Source organism: Rutidosis leptorrhynchoides, chromosome 1, assembly GCF_046630445.1.
Source record: "Rutidosis leptorrhynchoides isolate AG116_Rl617_1_P2 chromosome 1, CSIRO_AGI_Rlap_v1, whole genome shotgun sequence".
Classification (NCBI taxonomy): Eukaryota; Viridiplantae; Streptophyta; class Magnoliopsida; order Asterales; family Asteraceae; genus Rutidosis; species Rutidosis leptorrhynchoides.
In genome coordinates this window covers 340,962,640-340,981,418 of record NC_092333.1, presented here as the reverse complement: position 1 = coordinate 340,981,418, position 18,779 = coordinate 340,962,640, and the positions used below count along the sequence as shown (strand labels likewise).

The window sequence follows — 18,779 nt, the reverse complement described above, 5'->3', positions numbered from 1 at the left end:
AGGTTGGTGTGAATGGTGCTGTTTAAAGCTCGGACACGAAGAGGCACCACTCTCTCCTTTCGACTTAAGGCATCGGCTACTACGTTTGCCTTCTCGGGATGGTAACGAAGCTCATAATCATAATCGTTTAAAGTTTCAATCCACCGTCATTGTCTCATGTTTAGTTGCTTTTGATCGAAGATGTGTTGAAGGCTTTTGTGATTGGTGAAGATGGTACTTTTGGTTCCATAAAGATAATGTCTCCACATTTTAAGTGCGAAGACAACGGCTCCGAGTTCGAGATCATGTGTCGTGTAGTTTCGTTCATGAATTTTGAGTTGTCAAGAAGCATAAGTAATGACTTTCTTTCGTTGCATCAATACACACCCAAAACCATGTTTCGAGGCATCGCAATATACAACAAAATCGTCATTGCCTTCGGGAAGTGACAAGATAGGAGCAGTGGTTAGCTTCGTTTTCAAGATTTGAAATGCGGATTCTTGCTCGGTTGCCCAAACGAATTTTCTTCCCTTGTGAGTTAATGCGGTTAGAGGACGAGCAACCAAAGAGAAATCTTTGATGAATCTACGATAGTATCCGGCGAGACCCAAGAATTGACGAATGTGAGTAAGAATAGTAGGAGTCTCCCATTTACTAATGGCTTCGATTTTCGATGGATCGACTTTAATACCTTGATCACTTACAACATGACCAAGAAATTGAACTTCCTTCAACCAAAATTCACACTTGGAGAATTTGGCATAGAGTCGTTCTTGTCTTAAAAGTTCAAGCACAAGACGGAGGTGTTCCTCGTGTTCTTCTTCGCTTTTTGAATAAACCAAAATATCATCGATGAACACGATAACGAATTTGTCAAGATACGGTTTGCACACACGGTTCATAAGATCCATGAACACCGCCGGTGCGTTAGTGAGACCAAATGGCATTACAAGAAATTCATAACTACCATAACGAGTCCGGAAGGCGGTTTTGGAGACATCTTCCCCCTTAACCCTTAATTGATGATAACCCGAGCGGAGATCGATTTTCGAATATACACAAGACCCTTGTAGTTGATCAAAGAGGTCATCGATGCAAGAAAGAGGATATCGGTTCTTGACCATCAATTTATTTAGTTCACGATAATCGATGCAAATTCGTAGGGATCCGTCTTTCTTTTCAACAAACAAAATCGGAGTGCCCCATGGTGAATGGCTAGGTTGGATAAAACCACGATCAAGTAGTTCTTGGATTTGACTTTGCAATTCTTGCATTTCAGATGGAGCAAGTCTATATGGTACACGTGCTACGGGTGCGGCTCCCGGAATAAGATCGATTTGGAATTCTACCGGTCGATGAGGTGGAAGACCCGGCAATTCGTCGGGAAATACATCGGAAAAGTCACTAACAATTGGCACATCATCGACATGCTTCTCATCGGACTCGACTTTTTTAACGTGAGCAAGGATCGCAAAACAACCCTTACAGAGTAGTTTTCTAACTTTAATGCACGAAACGAGGTTGAGTCCGGTGCAAATCTTATCGCCATAAACAATCAAAGGTTCACCATTCTCGATAGGAATTCGGATTGCGTTAAGATCACAAAGAATGTGAGATTTCGTTTTGGCTAGCCAATTCATACCGATTATTACATCAAAACTCCGTAGTTCCATGGGTATCAAGTCAATTTCAAACTCATTACCCAAAATGTTTAACGTACACCCCCGGTAATATGTGTCGGCACTCAATAGTTTCCCGTTGGCCACTTCAATGGTATAAGTGGTATCTAGTGGGAGTGGTGGAGTGCTAAAAGAATGAATCAAAGTCTTGAATACAAAGCATTTATCGGCACCCGAATCGAATAAACAAGTAACATAAGTGTTGTTGAAAAGAAACGTACTCGTGACTAATTCATTGGCATCTCAGGCTTCCTCGGTGTTGATGTTGAAAGCTCGGTCGCGTGTGTTGGGGTTGGCTTTCTTCTTTGGGCATGCATCTCTATAGTGACCCAGTTGGCCACATTCATAACAAACACCCGATCTTGGTGCATTGGGCCCCTTTTGAGCAACGAGAGCTGTATTTCTACATTCATGGGCCAAATGGCCACTCTTTTGACACTTGATGCAATACGGCCTTCCACATTCACCCAAATGATGTTTGTGGCACTTGTTGTAGTTGCTTGATTGAGAGGATTCCCACTTTCTTTTGTTGCCGCCCATTTTATCCTCAGCCTTAGGAGCCAGCACTACTACTTCATCCACCGTTTCTATCAATTGATGGGCCATGTTCAAAGCGGCTTGATGATTAGCGGGTTTGGAGGACATCACACCTTGTTTGATGCTCTTTGGAAGACCATCCATATAGAGTTCAACCCTTTGAGATTCGGGGTTCACGAGATTAGGACACATCAAGGATAGCTCGGTGAAGCATTGGTTATAGGCCTTGAGATCGTTTCCGACCGCCTTCAAAGTTCTTAGCTCTTGTTCAAGCTTTCGGGTTTCTTCGCGAGGGAAGTATTCAACAATCATCTTCTCCCTTAAATCGGCCCAAGAGAGGGCATGAGCTTCATCGGTACCCACCGATTGAACATAGGTGTTCCATCACGTGAGGGTGACACCGACGAAAGTGTGAGTGGAGTATTTGACCTTGTCTTGGTCCCGACAACCGCTTATGCTAAAGACGGCCTCCGTTTGTTCGAACCATCGAGTGAGTGTAACCGGTCCCCCGGTTCCATCATAAGTGTGAGGTTTGCACCCCATAAAAGCCTTGTAGGAGCACCCTTCGCTAGAGTTACCGGCTCCTTATTTGTTGTTGTTGTTGTTGTGGTTGTTGTTATTGTTGTTGTTGGAGGAGTGACCGGCCATGGCTGCCTCTACGGCGGTGGCCACCATTCGTTGTAGTGCTTGTTCGAGAGTCTCATGGCGTGGCACACGGCGAGGAGGCATTGTTCCTTCAAAACAAAATAATACCGTTGGTTAGTATTCTAAATAATACTAACCATGATATGGAATAAAGATAGAGAGAAAATTTTCCTTGACTCGCCTTAAATTCTTTACGTCATAATATCGGAACGTTCATATGAGTCACCATAATATAATCCCGGAAATTATATTACCCTAATTCATATGTGCATTCGACATTACTTCATATAGTCAAGGTGGCGTGTCAATCAAATTAAACAACGTGAGATTAAGATAGAATAAGAATAGATATGAGTATGAGAGTTCGAGTATAAATGCACAAGTAGTCAAATAATTCCTACTTCAAGTCTATATGCCGGTTGTAGTCTAGACTCACCAATGTACCCTATGACTCGGGATCGACACCAATGAACTCTAAATCCCTACAACCAATGCTCTGATACCATCTGTAGCGACCCGACAAAATCATCATTTAACGGCGCCGTCTACGTAGGTCCCATTACATGGTCATAAGTCTTTAAGACAACGTTTGACCGAGAACATGTCGCATTCATTTCATAAGTATGGATGTTTCAAGGTTTACAAAGTAGCTCGACAACTAGTTACATAACAAAGTTTAAAGTACAAATGAAACATATGCGACACAATTTGAAAGTAGTCAAAAGACGCTCCACGTATGCATGTATACTCGACATCCAAGCAAGTATCAAAAGTAATGAGCAGAAGCATGTATCATTAGGAATTCAAGGACCTGAGAAAACATAAAAGAATCTGTCAACGAAAACGTTGGTGAAATCATAGTTGTATGCATAAAGTATAATTGTATAGCAAGGTTTAGTATAAATCATTTATCAAGCTTATACATCTCAAAAGATGTGTTTGTATCACGAGCACCCAAGTATCAAGCTTAACTGAATCTTACCTCTACATAATAGTGTTAGAACATACACTATACATCGAAAGTACGTTTCATTCATCAGAATGAGGGTTCGTCAAACCCGCATGGCCACACAACATAATTTCTCGCTTACACCCTACAAGTGTAACTAATGATAATTGGACTTGAGGATTTTCGTTCTAACTCGTATGTATCTTTGCTTTCGTATAGTATTCAAAGTATCAAAGTATGAAAAGTAAATATATACATGTGAAAAGTATATATAAGTATGTAATGTATATGTTTTCTCATCCCACGATTTTAAAAGTATAAAAGTATTTGAAAAGTGGGGCTATGATCTTACCTTGAGTTTATGAATGTAAATTTACTCCAACAAGTAACGTGTGCAAGAACAATGCTAGTCTCGACCTAAACAAATAGGTTGTATCAATAACGATAGTCACGATTGGTCAAAGATGTTCAATTAGTCATATGGCTCAATACGACTCGATTATATAGCATGTGAATCAAATTGTAAAGTTTCATGCAAGATAGAAGTATAGAATCATGTTAGAAAGATTGCATAATCATTTGGTTAAGTTTGACAAAAAGTCAAACTTTGGTCGGTCAAAGTCAATGAAAAAAGTCAACGCGTTCGGGTCGGGTCTCGAACTATTTTTCTATGCTAGTTATTCATATATAAGCATGTTAGAACAAGTCTCATGTGAATCGGAGGTCCATAGCGTGCCAGACATTTTTCATATAATTGACAAGTAGGTCAGAGGCTGAACACGCCTTAGGTCGCGCCGCGACCCAAGACTGCCGCGCCGCGGCATATAACGTGTGCTGGTACCTGGTCAGTCTCAAATATCTAAGTCTCAAATCAAAACTCTTTCAAGCATAAATCACAAACCGCTAACACTTAGAACTAGTATTTTATATCGTTAGAAAGGTAATTTGACAAAGAACACAACTAAATACATTTCACCAACCAAAGACATCATTTGCAATAATTGACTTTTCAAGTTAAATGATCAATCAATGCACACATTTAATGCTTCAAATTTTACAAGTGCACATTTATGATCGGGCATTTAATGCATACATAAAACACGCCGTTTTGTAGATAATCAAGCATACAATACAACTAACTACTTACTAACAACAATTCATGTCATTCAATGCATCAAATATTCATTTCAAGCTTATCAAACCCTAACCCAAATTCACCAAAATCACTAATCAAGTTTATGGAGCTTTCTCAAGCAACCTACACATCAAATTAAAGCTAGTGATGTTAGGAACACATTTAATACATGCATTTATAACGTTTAACATCATTCAAACAACCAAATCACCAAATCAAATACACCAAAGTTTATGTTCATGCTAGTTACTTCAAATAACAAAATCGAACATATAAATCATATATTCATGTTAGACTTGAGCCATAGACACTAATTAACAACTTTATAAGTTAAAAACATCAAAAACACAAAATCTAGTGATTTTAGAAAGTTACCCAAATGTAATGAAATTGGTATGGAATCGAAGAGGAAGTTGCAAGGATTCCAAATATGTAATTTGTTTTGTCAAACACTTGTTAGATCATGAGTGGATGATGAGTTCTTTGTAATGGAGATTGAGAGGAATTTGAGAAGTATTGAATGAAAAGGGAAAATGAAAATGGAAAATTAATGAATGGTGGAGAAAGGGTGTTGACTAGTTGACCTAGTCACACCTTTGATCACTTTGCAACAATGGTTCCTCTAGTTTCATTCGGGTGCGTGAATTACCTAAACGAGATAATTTAAAACGCGTATTAACGGGAGATGTTATAAACATATAACGGTGTTTAAAAATAGTATAACGGAAAAAGGCGGGATGTTACTTCTTCTGCTGTGCATTTGCTCATTTTAAAGAAATTACTTGGAGTCATTCATAGCATATTTCAAAAGACTTTGCATTCAAATCATTTGAGTTCAAAAATATTGTTGATAGATGAATGACAGACTAGTCAATTATACTTGGGAAACATGATAATATCATGGGTATGCATATTTGTAAACTTTCGTTGAGATGAAAGTTTGTCTTTTAAAAAAGAATGCAATGTTTGTAAAATGTATCATATAGAGGTCAAATACCTCACAATGTAACCATATGTTATTGTATTCGTCCTTATGGATTAGGACGGATCGCTTCATGTGGTATCAGAGCGGTGGTCTTAGCGAACCAGGTCTTGCATTAGAGTGTCTAATTGATAGATATTAAGATGCATTAATGAGTCTGGACTTCAACCGTGTCTGCATGTCAAAAGTTTTGCTTATCATTTTTGTCAAAAATTACATGCTTATCATTCTTAGTCTAGACACATCTTACTGCATTGATTGCATGAATAGTGTATAGACACAACTCATATCTTAGCGTATTTGCTAATTCATATCTTAGCGTATCTGTTACTGTAAACTTTGCCTGACATATTACGTAAATTCCGTCGTAATCTGCGAAATCTTTTGTTCTATATATATATATATATATATATATATATATTCTATGTAATTAGAATACCATCCGATAGCCAGAAATCCTTTCATATCGAAAAATCCTTTATTCAATCGTACGAAATGGAACTCACCACTAGTTCAAGTCCCTCGGATTCCGATATTGAGTTCCACTCGAGCTCCGAAAGCAGTGTGACCGGAATGGATCAACCGATTAGCCATCATCTATTCTGGATGAATTGGGAATGGGTTCGTAGTTTACTAAATCATTGGAGACAAGAAGAAGGCGATCCCTTTCATCCACCACATTGCCCTCTTGGCGAAGAACCTGAAGCACTTACCGGTAAACCTGTTCGTAATACCATTTTCTCTCTCATTTCCAGAGTATCTCGTCATGATTATATACTATCTCAAATTCTCGATCTTATTCTCGATCTTATGCAGAGTTTTCTGATGATGTTGATGAAGAAATGTTGATTGAAGACGACAAAAAAGAACACCTTGATGAAGATGTTAATGAAGAAGTTAATACAGAGCAAGATCCACTGATTAGACATATTGATGCAGAGCTAACAAATTTCAGAATGAAACCCAGTCCTCCACCAAGAAGAAGGAAGTCTGAAAGAATCTTATTACAGAAGCTTTCAAAAAAATATTTTCGTCAAAGATGGCACAGGTATGAGTGAGAACAATCCAATCAAATTGTAATTTGTGATGAATATTATTGATGCTACTATAACTATGTTTGTTAATGTATATTTGTGATTCTACTTTTTATTGGAGCTAATGAATATTTGTGATGCTCCTTTTGTATGAAGTTTTGATATGGTAATATAACTGTCTTTGTTTATGGTAATTTGCCAATGCAACTATACTTAGGGTTATGATTAGGGTAACGATTGTACTTTGGGTTATGATTGCCACTGAAGGTGGTTATAAGGTCAACATTGCTTATCATATTGTTTATTGGGTCTGATTTGACATGTATACTACCTCATGGGTTTTTTCCTAAATTGGAGTGAGCGTTGAGTTGTTATTACTTCAAATAACTTAGGTTGGTTTCTGAATTAGGCATATATATAATAGACTAGATTTATATGTTTGGTTTTCTTTTGGTTGCCATAGTGTGCAGCAGGTAAATAATCAGGTTATCCAGGTTTTGTTATCCTGGTTTTGAGTTGTTATTACTTCACCAAACATAGCGTTGAGTTGTTATCCAGGTTTTGTTTAAGCTGACCCGGTTGGTTCTGCTACTACTATTAGGTTGTGTTTGCCTATTGTTACTATACAGTATAACTTTCTTTCATTGCATAATAAGGGTTTATATGTTATAGGTTATATATAGTGTGTTTATATGATGTTAATAAAGTTTATATGTTGTTAATATAGTGTTGTATGATGTTTATAATCGTGTTGTGTAATCGCGTCAATCATGGCGTGTTAAAACAGTGAGATGGTTGTTTGTCGTTTGTTTGTCCAGTTCTGCTCCAGATCTGCACTACATGTCTACAATCGTGTTGGGTAATCGTGTGAATCATGGCGTGTTATATAGTCAAATTGTTGTGCTATAGATCCAATCAAACATGTGTTATAAACCTGATTTATAAACCTGATTCAAACATGTGTGAATGATGTGATATTATTAACGTTCATGTCAACCAGATTTATACAAACTTTCATAACAAACGACTTAAGATATAAAGAAAAAGAAATATTGAATTACCTCTGATGATTTTGAAGTCTCCATTATCTTTGAATCATGCGACTAAGCCAAACAAGCAAATAAGAGCAAGCCGGAAAAAAAAAACTAAAAAACGTGTGTTTTTATATTTCTGAAAAGATTTTTTATATTGTATATAATTTATAACTTCAATAATAATCTTATTTATTTAAGGTATATAAAAATTTATAATATTATAATTATATTATATATACTTATCAAAATCCATTCCTAGTTATCAAATTATTTCCTAACTCTTCTGTAACTAACTAACTTCCTATTAATTAGACGTGTTTATTTAATAACTCGTTCAATATGGAACCCTAAATATATAACCCGTTACATTGTTTGTTTAATTAGACGTGATCGATAATTTCGGTAGACTAATATTAACAGAACTTTAAGGGTTAGGTTGATTAAACGGAGATCGTTAACATATATATCCCGTTAACTTATTTAGACGTGTCACAGTTAAAGGCGTTAGTTAAAAACTAATTAGACGTGTGTTTTGAAACTTATTAGACGTGTTAAGCATTTAGACGTGTTCCCGGCAAATCTAATAAGACGTGTTGGCAATTAGAGGTGTTGCCAATTAGACGTGTTCTTGTTTCATTCAGACGTGTTCCTGGTATACATAATTAGACGTGTTGTTAATTAGACGTGTTATTTGGAATATTTGTTAGACGTGTTGTCAATTAGATATGTTCCCGGTAAAAGTAATTAGACGTGGTTACCAATTAGAGGTGTTAAACTTATTTAGACGTGTTGAAGATATCTAATTAGACGTGTTGCGAAAATTAATTAGACGTGTTCCGTGTTTTTTTGGTAGAAATCTAAATTAGACGTGTTTCGTGTGATAAATTAGACGTGTTATATAGTGAACACGTCTAAATGACGGGTTCTAAATGAGCCGAAATGTAGTAGTGGTTGGTCAAAATTCGTCACGTGTCAATTGTTTTTAAAGGGTTCTGCCTTTTTTTTTTTTTTTTACTGTTTTTGAGACTTTTTTTTACCGTTGTTTTTATGTAGACCGTCTTTTTACAAATTTTTAGATCCGTTGCAACACTATAGAAGTAACTACTAATGTAGCTAATATACATTTTCTTGTAAGTTTTTGTATCATTTATGAGATTGTCTTTAAAAATACATCTAATAGTGGTCGAAGAAGATTAAGATCTAAGAATGTTAATATTCTTAACTTATTAAAGTTTTCTATTGAAATATTTAATGTAAATTGCGTTCATTCACATTTATTTTTCGTTACAAGTCTCAGAAAATAACTTTTTTTTTCGAACGGCTGACAATTTTATTAGAACTAGCAAAGCGCTAGAAATGAAATCAAAAAGTTACAGCAATTACTAATTATAAAACAGCAACAAAAAAACATGAATTACAAGGAAATCAAAGGAGATTGCAACCATATGTTCCAATTACAATTCTTCTTGTGAAATCTCGAAAAAATCCAGTTGAAGCTTGTTGCCACAATATTATCAATCACATGGCATTTTCGAAAGCTTATATCTTTAAAAATGACACTGTTGCGCATCTCCAAATACTCCAAAGAGATGCATAGATGATGGTAGTCGCAATGAGTCGTTTATGTTGATGAATGGGAACTCCGTCAACCCATGCCCACATTTCTGCCATAGACGACCATGAAGGAATATCGATACTTGACCATTGAGCAATTTTTGACCAAATTTGTTGACTAGTGAGACAATTAAAGAAAATATGGTTGGCATCTTCAATAGGATTGGAACACAAGCTACACCCCGTTTCTTCCAGGTCGATGTTACGTGCTAACAGATTCACCTTAGTTGCAAGACGATCTAACTTTAAGCGCCATATAAAAATGTTTACCTTGATGGGAACTTGATTACACCATGATGTAACATGAACAAAGGGAGCTGAATCTTGCACGTCTATTAACTTACGGGCTCTGGACACTGAATATGGGCCACCATTCCCAGTCCAACAATCGGACTCGGTGGATAACGAGACAGAATCGAGCAGAGAGTTGAGCTCCTGCAGGTTTTCAACTTCGACTCCATATTCAGAAAATGCTAACTTACAGTTAAATCACCGTTAAATCTAGAATGCTAACTTACAGTCTTACGCTATATAGAGCACAAAGTCATTTAATTTTTTTGTCGTAAACGGTTAACCGAATTGACCGATTACGAGACGTTAACCAAATTAACCGAATTAATCAAATCGTAATTAACCAGACCGAACGACTAAGGATGTTGACTAACCAAAGTTGTGGTTATGGAAGCGGGTTTTGGTCATAATTGCATTGAACCGTCTCATGGTCACTCTAATAATGCATGATGAGAGTAAATATTTTCTGAATATGTCATATAAAAAAAATACTAACGTGATGTTGATATAAATGTCAATGTCAATTACTTTTTTTATTAATCAGGATATTTAATATTTTTGTACTAACTAATCTCATAGCAACTAGTCGGTTTGCGAGTATGATTAGTTATGTTTTTCTTTATAATTTTTATAAAGGTCAATTATTTGAGGAATGAATATGATGGTTGAGTTATTTTTTCTTTATAAAAAATTATGTTAAATTTATAATTGTCCATTGAAAATCAAGACACGCATCCGTAAAAGCATCCAACACCACCATTACTGTGTGCCGGTAACCCGACAACCCACTTTTTTTCAACTAAAAAACTAACATTAATATTAATATTAATATTAATATTAATTAATAAATTAATATAATATAATTATTACAGTATATAATAATATTAATAATTAATAATTTTAATTTAATACGGAGTATACAGTAGAAAAAGACATCACTTCACTCAAAAGACATCACTTCACTCTGCTAGAATAATACGTCAAGTCCATCTTTTCATCATTTATCTTTTCTAATTCACTCTTTATCTCCTTTCCCCAAATTCATTTATTACTTTCCAGATCAAATGGATCAAGTATCCGCCGGAAATGATCCGACTTTACCTGACGAATTTCTGAAACGAACATTTTCGTTAATCGATTCCGACAAAGACCGGAACTCAATCTCTTTAGTTTGCAAAGATTGGTACAACGCTGAACGACTAACACGGCGCCACGTGTCAATCGGAAACTGTTACTCTGTTTCACCGGAAATAGTAGCTGCTAGGTTTCCGGCGATTAAAAGTGTGACGTTGAAAGGGAAACCTCGTTTTTCTGATTTTAATCTGGTACCGGAAAATTGGGGTGGTGATTTGCAACCGTGGTTGAATGTTTTCGTGACGGCGTATCCGTTTCTGGAGGAATTAAGGTTGAAAAGAATGAGGGTTAGTGATGAAAGTTTGGAGTTTTTAGCGATGAATTTTGATGGGTTTAAGGTTTTGTCGGTGTTGAGTTGTGATGGGTTTAGTACCCTTGGCCTTGAAGCTGTTGCTACTCATTGCAAGTAATGTTTCTCGATTAATCTTCTTTTTCTTCATTAAATTTTAACAATTATTACTCTATTATTATTTATTATTGTTGTAGAAATAGAAATAGAAACAGAAATTGTGTTGTGTGTTTTGGTAACTTGTACGGTACATGTACTCTATACTAGGATGTTACGGACTTGAGTCATGGAACTTGTATGTCTAGATCAGTTTATGTTGAAAAGGGTATTTTGATTTTTAGGACTTAAATTAAAAATTCGGTGATATTCGTAAACCACTAAAATTATCCAACACCATTAAATGTGCAATACAGTGTTGTACCGTACAATTCCCTAAAACATATTTAGTGGTGTATGGATAATTTATAGTGGTGTACGAATCACTCCCGTAAAAAAATTTCTATTAATAATGGTAAATGGAGTAGTAAGATAGGTTCATCAGTTACTTGTACCGTACATCTGTTTATGAATGAGAAATGGGATTTGTCCAAGAACTTTATATATGGTGGTAGCTATTATCCGAAAACATCGGGTAATGGACTACTGGTCATGTTTAATTTCATACTCCAATATAGTAAGTGGTTAGACCATTTTAAAGATGATGGGAAAAAATAGTGTGTTAGATGGGTACGGTGGAGTGTTTGGTGGATGTGCGGGTAAAAAAGTAAATAATAATAGTTGACATTATAGATGACAATGGATCGGGTGCGTCTATATTCATATTCATATCCATTTAATTTTTAAAATTCATATTCATATCCATTTAAATATAACTCACCATTCGTTGAATGTTAAGTTTTTCTAAAACATTTCCTATTATGAAATGAAATGATCATAATATTTTTGACAAATATGTGTAATACATGTAAGATATATGAGTTTAATACTATTCAATCTTCACAATCTATATACTCCGTATTTGATAACATTTTAATTGTTTATAGTGTATACATATAGGGATATTTAAAAATATATGCATATATTTAAGTAAATATGTATATATTTATATGTAAAAAAAGGGTAAAACCGACCATCTAGCGGCCCCACACCGACCGGTCCCACGACCAACATGTGAGAGGAAAATCGCGTAATTCATGCTTAAAGGGACATGGGGCAGAGATTGAACCCATGACCACCGCTTTATGCTGCACGTCCCCCAACCACTAAGCAACCATCGCGGGGACTATATATTTATATGTATATATGTATTTCGGGTGGTAAATGGATATATCCATGGATGTTAAATTGTCATCCATACCCGATCGACTAATTTTTCACATCATCCATATCCATATCCATATCTATCTTAATGGATCGGATCGGATGGATACTCGATGGAGCGGATATCCATTGCCATCTGCTGAGAGAGAGAGAGAGAGAGGGGGAGGGGGGGTTGTGTGGGGTTGTTGGGGGTAGGGGGGTATTTTTAATTTCTTTTTTCATTTTTCTTAACGTATAATTTATTTTAGTTTTAGTGTGTTTAATTAGTTTGATTAATGTATTATTTTGTAATTATCAAAACAAATTAAATTGATAATAGGATTACATTAAATAAAAGTCCTAAATATAAATATAAATAATTATAATAACTAAAAATTCCTAAATTTACTTTATTTTTGAAAAGTTCTAAAAAGTGAAAATACATTAATATAAATAAACTACTCGTCATCCTCGTCGGAAAGTTGGATCAAGTCACCGTACTCCTTGAGCAATTTTTCCTTCATCTTCTGAACACGTTTCTTTTCCTTAGGGTTGGTGATGTTTAAACTTTCAATTGATGCGATAAATTTTGTAGCTTTTAGTGTGGCTTTTACGTTCCGTAATAGTTAATGTGTCCATTTGTACAAGCTTTTTTGTACAACTTCGTTCGTGTGTGTGTTAACTTAATCAACAAACTCCTCAAATTTTGAAGAGTTTGTTCCACGAGAGCTTGTCGTGGCATCGGAAGATATGAAACTCCTAGACGCTTTCCTTGCTCGATTCCTTCCAATGGGCCTTAGAATCAGATCATCACCTAAAAGCGCATCAGCTCGATCGTCCGTGATATCAATCGTACGGACCGCTCTTCTTCATCCTTATCATGCAAACCTCTACCAATAACATCTCCACAAACCGCAGGAGGCGTAAGCCACTTCGGTTTGTTGCTAAAAAATTCTCAATCTTTTTTAAACGCCCACATTTTATGCTCATTTATACAATACGCTTGTAGCGCACCATCGTAAAAGTCTTGTTCGTTTTTCCCAATACGTCTTGATTTCCGTTTTTCACTTTCATAGTATCCTTGAAAAGCCATATATCCCTTGTCTACATAACTCCATTTTCCCGGTAACACATCTTCATTTCGAAACCATCCGTTGTTGTTATCATCGAATTTGCTTGCTACCGTACCCCACAAAAAACCTCGTTGTTGAGAGTTTCTGGTAACCGGATCCCCGTATGAATCAATCCAGCATTTTTCCAACCAAACTTCTTCATCCGTTCCAAGTTTTTTTGTTGCACGGTTCACGTGCCTTTTCTTTGCCTTTTGGATGGTGAGTTCGTTTTCTCACCACGCCACCGGCTTGTTCAGTTTGTTCTTGCGTTTCTAGTACTATTTCTTTTTGGGTTTGATGTTGAGTTTCTAGTTGGCTCAAGTTAAAGGTGTTTTGACTTTGTTTATAAGGTCGTTGTGGGGTTAACCCGAGTTCTTATTGAATTTCTTGTAGTTTTCGAAGTTTTTCTAGTTGATGGATTTGATTTTGAATTTCTTATTGGTTCATATTGAACGAGCTAGTCGTATAATTGGCAAAACTAAGTGAAGGTCGAGATTGGTTAGAAGATGACGCGCCGGGTGTATTTGGTTCGCCGGCACCGGTTAAAATGTTATTATAAAATGACCAATTGTTTGAGTTCGGTTTGCTATTGTTGAGTGTTGTTTTATAAAATTTTGAAGAGTAAAAGGTTGGGAAAAAATATAGATGAGATTGTGTAGAAAATGTGTTAAATGGAATGTATTTTATAGGCAAACTTGTATATATTTATTATTATGATTATTTTATTTTATTTATTGTATATAAACATATATATCGTCTATATCCGTTGCATATATTTGAATTGAGTCAAAGATTTCTGGTAACCATGCAATAAAAAACGTACACAAGCCCAACACGCGGCTCAACCTTCCCGTGCAACCAACGAGCACGCTCAAGCCTTTTGCCCACCAGCACTCCTTGCTAGGGCCGCACTCATTGCGTGTTGGCTGCAAAATGGGCAATGCCGTGCTTTTGTTATTCATAGTCTTAGTTGAAATCAAACCAAATGTGTCTATCCACATAATGTCCTTGGAGCGTGTCTTCATTTTCACTTATTATCAAAGAATAAAAATATGAATAATAAATCATATTAATCATCTCCATTTAGCTGAGTGGTTACCACCTTTTTAGATGTCTGTGAGGTCTCAAGTTCGAGTCTCACATGGAGATTTCATAATAAAATGTGCTTTGCAGTTGGTTATGGAGTCTTATTGAGGCATCGCTGGCTGAACATAAGTGACTTCAATTTGACTCTTATTGAAGCATCGCTGGCTGAACATAAGTGACTTCAATTTGACTGTTCATAATAAATCTTATATTTAAACTTTACAGTCACATAATGTACATATGGAAAAAAAAAGGTTAGGAGGTTTTCTTATTCGGGCGGCGAAGTATTTTTAACTGTGATGTACGTGATTATCCGGAAATTGCGACCTTTCGTATGGAGTTTAGGGTCAACCACTAGGCTATGCATTTACATTCACATAATGTACATAAGACTTTTATATAAATAAAAATTATTTATTATTTATATTTATGGTGTTTTGGCTTGACTTTGGAAACTTAATATTGTAGGAACTTGACAGAATTAGACATACAAGAGAATGGGATCGATGATCTTGGTGGTGATTGGTTAAGTTTCTTCCCAGATAACTTAACCACGTTAGAAGTACTCAATTTTGCAACTTTGAATAGTGAAGTCAGTTTTGAAGCTTTTAGAGAGTCTTGTATCTCGATGCAAATCGTTAAGAGTTTTAAAAGTTAATCAAAAGATAAACTTGGATCAACTGAAAAAGCTTCTCGTGCTTGCTCCAAACTTAATCGAACTTGGTACGGGTACATTCACGGAAGACCTTGTGTCTAGTTCGATCGACGAGCTTGAGAACACGTTTAGTAAATGTAAAAATGTACACACACTTTCGGGTTTTTGGGATGCTACTTTGCTTTATCTCCCAGTTGTGTATCCTGTGTGTGGTCGTCTTACGTTTTTGAATTTGAGTTATGCAAGTCTCGGGGCCATTGAACTTGAACAGATTCTTACTCACTGCAAACAGCTAACTCGCCTATGGGTAAGTTACTTTATCTCGCAAGTGTTTTTTGGCAATTTATTCGTCTTCCGTATAGGTAGAAAAATGTGCGGTTTTAAATAATATGGGTTGTGGGGGAAAATATCGCAACGTTGGCGAAGCCAGGATTCACGTATAGGGGATGCATTTCACAAAAATTTAATATCAACATAAAATTTTCATATATACATCGTAACTATGAGATATTTAAGGGATGTTTGGTTTTATTATTTGGGGATATTGACAACTAATATACAATTTTTAACACGCTATATTTCGCTTATTTGAAGAGTTGGGGGATGCAAAGCATTCACATGCATCCCCTTGTCTCCGCCTTTTGGGATGACCAGAAACATCATTTACATACAAATTTGTATCTCTGTATGAATAGGTACCAAGTGGAAAGTAATAGCACCATGAAAATTTATTATTTCAGTAAGACCACCTCTTACGTAAAGGTAAATTTGGTGTTTTTTTTGGGGTGGGGGGGGGGGGGGGGGGGGGGGGGGGGTGGTTTGGGATTTTTGACTCTTGACCCGTTTCCTTTAAAGCTTATCTACTGTAGAACATAAAATGTAATATAAATCAACTCATTTAAAAGTAAACGGGTTGAAAACATCAATCTCAAACTCTCATTTGCTTATAAATTGATCTTGTTTGCAGGTTCTTGATACAGTAGGGGACAAGGGTTTAGAAGCAGTCGGATCATACTGCCCGTTACTAGAAGAACTCCGAGTTTTCCCAGTTGACCCGTTTGACCAACAAATCGGTGTAACCGAGTCCGGTCTCGTTTCCGTCTCTGACAGCTGCCCAAAGCTACACTACATACTCTACTTCTGCAAACGGATGACAAACGCTGCTGTGATCACCGTTGCCCAAAACTGCCCTAATTTCACTCACTTCCGTCTTTGCATAATGAACCCTCGTGAACCCGATTACTTAACAAACGAGCCCATGGACGAAGCATTCGGTGCCATCGTCAAAACTTGCACCAACCTTCAACGTCTCTCTGTTTCGGGCCTATTAACCGACTTGGCATTCGAGTACATCGGGAAACACGCAAAAAACCTCGAGACACTTTCTGTTGCTTTTGCAGGAACTAGTGATTTAGGGATGGAGTATGTGATGAAAGGCTGCCCGAAACTGAAGAGAGTGGAGATACGAGATTGCCCGTTTGGAGATTCTGCTTTGCTGTCGGGTTTGAGTCGATATGAGTCAATGCGTTCATTGTGGATGTCGGCTTGTAATGTGACTATGAATGGGTGTAAGAAGTTGGCTGAAGAGATGAGTAGGTTGAATGTTGAAGTGATCCAAGATGAAGATTGTGATGATAGCAATGTTGCTAATAAGGTTTATGTTTATCGAACTGTTGCTGGACCTCGAAAGGATGCACCGCCTTTTGTTCTAACCCTTTGAGATCAAGAACGCGTGACAAACGTTGTTAGGAACATTTTGAATAACATGTTTTATGGCAAACTATGTTTATGCCTAGGTTTCGGTTTTGCTATTCTATAAAAACCTTGAGAATGTATGCTGGTGAACGTTATGTATGAACTTTGGTCTTTCTTATATTATTCCACAATTAGTAATTACGGAGCATCATACTTTGATCTTTTCTTTATCTTAGTAAGACATTTTTTTTTTATCTATGAAAAGCTTGGGAACGTAAATTTTATTTTTATTTTGTTCAAAAAGGCATTTGATTGTAATGAAATATGGTTACATTAGTACTTTAAAGGCTACAACTTTCTGCTGAGTTTTAAGCCATACAAAAAGGAATTTGCGTTTTATGTGATTTTGTATGATTTATTAGGGACAATATCACACGCTTGGTCTCTAAAATTTATAAAAAATTGTGCGTAAAGATTGAAGAGTTTTGCTATATGTAGCCCCTATGAGCAATAGTTAAGGTTTCACATTTTAAAATGATTCTATGATTTATTACCTAATTAGATAGATTTATGAGCTCGTCCGTTGCATGAGAACTCGTCCGCAAACATTATAGAGTATTTTATAACGTATATGAAATAACAATATTAGATGGTCATTATCGTAAGTACTGTGGTGGGTTGAATTTGTAAAGTATGTAGAATACACATCACCAAAACGTTGATAATTTTTGTTCATACAAATATTCATACGACAAATTTAAATTATCTTTTGTTGTACAAATGAAATAGATAAAAAGCGCGCTCTTTATAGAGGTAATTGAATAAACATTTTGTGCCAGGCTTTAGGCGATTCTCTTTTCGAAAAAGGGTATATCCATAAGACACACAAATGTTTGGTTTTTTCTTCGACTTCTCTTGATTCAACCTCCATTTGTACTTCCGTTTAGCCAAATTGTAGCACGTTACTCTTTTATTACTACGTAGACCAGGAAGTAGCATTATTTCGTTTAGAAGACGCTAAAAAAACAAAACAGTTACATAGATTTAAAATAACGCACAATATTCAACATAATTTCAATAAGTAAGAACATTATTATACAGTATTCTAGGCGATAAATTCTTTAGTCCTTAATAAGCTGAGTTTATAAATTAGAATTGATAAAGAATGAATTCTTACCAACACATTACCGCGGGGTATCAAAATTTTACAATTCCAGACATTACTTCTTTTTGCAATACATCCGGGGGATCCATTTCACTAAGCATACGATTTGATATTAACGTATTTTCAAATTTAGATACGTAAGTAAGTCTGGCCATCCTACACGTATGATCAACTTTCCTTCAACCACTGATATGCCTAACTTTTTCTTATAGGATCCATTGTAGTGAATGACAACGTGATCTTTGGGGGTCGACCTTGCTTTATATGCAGATATACAGTTCTTTTTCAGAGTCTGTTACCCAAACAATGTTAAAGTATTGATAATCAATTTAATAGAAAGAATAAAGATACTTATCTTTTAATCTAAATTACTAAAAAAAATAACAAATGTAATGTTGAAGACCGAATAAATTACTAATTGAAGTAGGTAATAAAGAATGTAGTAAAATTTTTACGTAATAGTAT

The 18,779-nt window shown here is 35.9% G+C and overlaps 1 pseudogene; it reads left to right on the top strand.

Moving 5' to 3' along the window:
- Window positions 1-10,857: 10,857 nt before the first annotated feature.
- LOC139870471 (protein TRANSPORT INHIBITOR RESPONSE 1-like) lies at window positions 10,858-17,312 on the top strand (annotated as a pseudogene).
- Window positions 17,313-18,779: the final 1,467 nt, after the last annotated feature.